We start from the raw sequence: 4,751 nt of genomic DNA, 5'->3' as shown, positions 1-4,751 counted from the left end.
AAGGAATGCTGTGAAGACAAAAATACAGATGTTAGCAGATCAGTCCAAGACTGGGGAAAGCAAAGGAGATGAGGCTCCTGGGAGGCATGTGGCTTCTGGTCTCCACAGCAACACCCTGCCTGAGCATCCCAGGACAGAAGTATGTTTCCCAGGCAACATCCAAGAGGTTCACCTTGGAACAAGCTGGAAGATACAACCTTCTCCTCTTGGGTACCCACGCCCTACACCCCTAATTCTCCTCTTTAGGGCAATTTTGCTCCTTCCCTTGCTTGTGATCCAGTCAGTTACCATTTATGCCTAAATTTATGCATTCCAGGGGAGTGGAGTATGTGTGAGCATTGAAGCTGTTTAAGGAACCTTGGCAGAATCGATACATGCAATCATGCATACCCATCATACAACGGGAATTTACCAAGTACCCAGAATGTGCCAGGCACTGTTTTGGGTGCTGCTACTTAAGCCAAGGGTCTACCAGGGATCTGATATTCAGGCAGTGGATAGCTTTCCACCACACCATGCCCATGGCTAACATACTGCTTGCTTGCTAGGTGCTTACAAGTCAAGCAAATAACTATGTAAAGACTTTTCAGGACTCATGCCCTCCATTCTGGAATTGTTGACTAGGACCTGCAGAGACCATCCTTCATGGAAACTGGTGGCCAGCAGGTGGCGATGTGGATTCATGTGGCAGGCTGGGCTCAACACTCCCCCACACCCACAGTTTTGCAAGTTGGAGGCCTCTGTTGGTGGTGCTGGATTCTGGTATCCACAGGGCTGGAAGCAGCAGTGCTACACAAGTTGGTACTTGGCCAGAGGAAGGTGTTGGGCACCTAGGAGATGGAGCTGTGGGAGCTTGAGGCATGCTAACGCTGCTATCGACCTTGATGTGAGAAGGTGAGGATCTGGCTTAGAGCTCATACTCCCTGCAGCGAATTCATGTTTCAACACCCCTGTGGCCTGCATTCCCTGCTCTGGAAATCCAGAGTCTCCGTAAGGGTTTTCAGGGCAGTGGCCCAGCTGGCCCTGATCTTGGATCAGGTCTACCCTGAGGCTTGCAGGGTTCCTAAGCACCTCCTTTCCCCCCTAGGATCCTAGTGGACTTGCTGAATCTGAAATTGGCTCCCCTTGCCTTTGCCCTCTTCCAGATGCTGAAGTCCATGTGTACTGGACAGTGGCTGGTAATCAGTTTCCAGGACTTGGTGCCCATATCTCTGTCCACATCAGGATCAGAGGTTAGAGGTGAGCAAACTACTTCCTATCAGAATTCCAGGCTGGCTTGTTTCAGAATGGCTCAGCCTATGTGTGGGTCTCTTCCCAGGGTCATTAGTTGGCTCCAACTTTAGGGCTGTACTTCTGAATCAAGGACTGGTCCAAGGAGGTTAGGGTCCCTTTCTCTGACTCCTTCCTACCTCTTCATGATGCCTCATTCCACAGGCGTGGCTTTGGTCTCCATCTACCTGACAACCACAGGCTCAGGGAAGTACTTAGAGAGCAGGGCAGGCAACTTCTTACCTACTCTGCCCAGACCCAGGTCTAGCTCCCAAGTCTCAGGACAGGCCAGTACACCACCCACCTGGGGATTTTTTTGGGTTGCAGGACTGAAGCCATCTGATTGCCGTGGAACATAGAGCAGAAGTCTGACAGAAAGATTAGCCCAGTGCTCAGGTGTGAAGGGCTCCCCTGCTCTTGTGGTCATGACTGGGACCAGGTGTAAGCAGATGGTGGTGAGCAGAGTGTGTAACAGAGGGGTCTCAGGTCTTCAAGCCTACCCATCCTATCTGTGCATCTGTTCTCTTTGGCTGTTGGAACCCTCTGAAATATAGCTTGTCCTCCCAGGCAAGTGGATGGATATCCAAGGCTGGCTTCTTGCCTGGAAGCACAGGAACAACATGGACAGCAGCCAAGTGGGGTAAAGTCCCCGCCTTGTGGTCAGGCCTGGGGACTCACACATATGCACTGACCCACCCTCTTTCTGATCAATTTGTGTCTCTGGCCTCTATCACCTTCCTTTCTCTGCTAGGGAGAGAAACAAGGGTAACCTTCTCCTCAGGCCTGCAGCCTCTCCAGGTCTGCTCTATGGCCCTGCTCCCAAGCAACTTCGTTCCTGCCCCCACCTCTCACCCTGGTTCTCTTGCTGCCTGTCTTCTCCTCTCACAGGCATTTGATTGTCTCATCTCTGGTTTTGATGTTGATGTACAATCTTCCACTGGAAATTGCTATTGTCCCACAAGACCAGGGCAGCTTTGAGCTATAATGCAAGGGCGCTGTAGGCCATCCCAGCCATGCAACTCAGAACCAGGACATGTTTTCTGGCTCAGTCTATCAAAGACATAGTATTTTTAGAATATGTAATTGGGTTGGTGCTCCGGGATAAGACCAACACTCCCACACTTGCACACTTTAAAGATCCCTACTCTGATAGAGGATGTAGGTCAGGGACAAACATGAGGGATCCTGGCTTTGGCCTCTTCAGCACTGTCCCTTAGCTGAATGAAAACTATGGAATAGGGGAAAATATCCGCACCCCACCCCTGCCCCCAGCCTCCCTGGAAACACTACAGAGTGACACTTTCTGGTCACATACATCTACTTGTAAATTGAGTTTTCTCCCATGCCTCATTTGTGGCCTGGGGTACCCTTCAGGTATTTTCAGGCATGATAAAGTCAGGGGCCAAGAAGCAGGATGTGTGAGCTCCCAGGGCTCATCTAGTTGTACCTTCTTCCATACCCTCCCCATGGTACCCACCCCTGTCCCAAGTGCCACCTTTAAGTTAGGAAGACTGAAGAGAAGGATGAAATGAGGAATTTCTGCTGAGAACAGGAACCACAGCGTTGCTATCTCTGGAGGTTTCTCCTAGAAGCTCCTGAGGGAAAGGGTGTCAATAAGAAACTTAGGAATACTGCCTGCTGTGGAAGAGGTGAGAGGGAGTGGGGCAGAGGTGGGCCTATAGTTTACAGGCAACAGGTCGGGCAGAGAAAGATCTCTGACTTCTGTGTGTCTTAGCATCCATGCATGCATACCTTTCAGTCACCCTATCAATGATCAAATATGGGATGGGGAAAGTAACAGGAGTGGTTAAAGTGTTCCAGCTGGAGGGATGTCATGACATATCCTGACAAAGTTTGTGACCATTGACGTTGGCTATAGCTTTCCTGGAGGAACTTGGTTAGTATTGCTCCAGGCCATCAGTTACCTGCTGTTTAGCTCCTGTAAGATGCTACAGGCACAGCAGGACCAGGGGCTCCCTCTTAAGGTTTAGAGAAAATAGTTTGAAAAGCTGTCCCTCCAGAAAGTACAAGGTAAGGAAAAGCCAGAAATCCCACACACGCTGCACTGTCCAGTAAGTGGCTTGAGCCGTATGGGGCAGCTGCTTTTAAGGCTGCTAATCAAATGACTGACATGAAAATTAACACAACAGCTTATGAATACATATGGATATATTTTGAGATAATAATACAGTAGTCTTTTAATAGCTGTTGGGGTTCATTCCAAGACAACCCCTCACCCACAAACACCGAAACCTACAAATGCTCAGGTCCTCATATATATAAAGTGTAAAATGCTTACTCTCATGCATGCTTGCCCTTTTCTTCCTTCCTTCCTTCCTTCCCTCCTTTAATATTTTCTGTGCTGGGGAGAGAACTTAGGACTTTATATTAGGTTCTGCCCCCAAACCCTGCTACTTTAGTTTTCTACATACTAGGCATGAATCATGCTAATGAGTTACATCTCCAGACCTGCCTGCTGTGCCACAAATACTGGTAGTACATCTATCTGGCACACATGAGCACGTGTATGTGTGTGCTTGTGCATGCACATGTGCACCCTCCTCCATTACATGAAAGTAACGCCCTTCCCTATCTCTTCTAAAGTAGTTTGGGTTTGAAGTCTTTGTTGTCAGATACTAAAAAGAACTATAAGCACTTGTTTCTTGGGCCCATTTGCTTGAGCATTTTCCATCCTGTTTCTCTAAAGTGATATTTGTTTTGAGTTGTCTTTTGTGTGTGAAGCAGAAAGAAGAATCCTGTTTTGTATTCAAGTCTGTTAGTACTTGTGTATTTTTGAGGGTATTGAGCTCATGAGTATTGAAAGTTATTAGTGAGAAGTGTCTATTACTTTCCACTATTTTGTTGTTTTGTGGGTCATTTCTCCCTCTTCCTTTTAGCTGTTAGAGGATTAGTTATTCCTTCTGTTCTTTTGGGTGTAGTTAAGCCTTTACTTTAGGCTTTTTTCTAGTGACATTTGTAGAGGTTGATTAAAATTATTTCAATTTTTTTTTAATGAAATGCTTTTTTTCTCTGTCAATTGTGATGGATACTTTTGCTTGGTATAGTTGTCCGGGCTGGCATCTGTAGCCTTATAGAGCTTATAGAACATCTATCTAGGTCCTACTACCTTTCAGACTATCCCTTGAAAAGTCAGGTTTAGTCAAATGGGCCCACTTTAAGCAATTGGATCATTTTTCTCTTGTAGCTTTTAATATCGTTTCTTTATTGTGCACTTTAGTGTTTGGATCATTATATGTCATGGGGAAATTCTGTTCTGATCTTATCTATTTGATGTTCTGTATGTTCCTTGGTGGGCACCTCCTTTTTTAGATTGGAAAAATTCTTTCTTTATTTTGTTAGAAATATTTTCTATGTCTTTGACCTGGATTTCTTCTTCTTTTATAGCTACTGTTTGTAGATTTAGTCTTTTTATGGTGTCCCAGATTTTTTTGGATGTTTTGAAACTGAATGTTTATTGATTG

Source organism: Mastomys coucha, unplaced genomic scaffold (genome assembly GCF_008632895.1).
Source record: "Mastomys coucha isolate ucsf_1 unplaced genomic scaffold, UCSF_Mcou_1 pScaffold12, whole genome shotgun sequence".
Taxonomy (NCBI): Eukaryota; Metazoa; Chordata; class Mammalia; order Rodentia; family Muridae; genus Mastomys; species Mastomys coucha.
The sequence above is the reverse complement of the archived record's forward strand: the minus strand, read 5'-3'. Positions refer to the sequence as shown.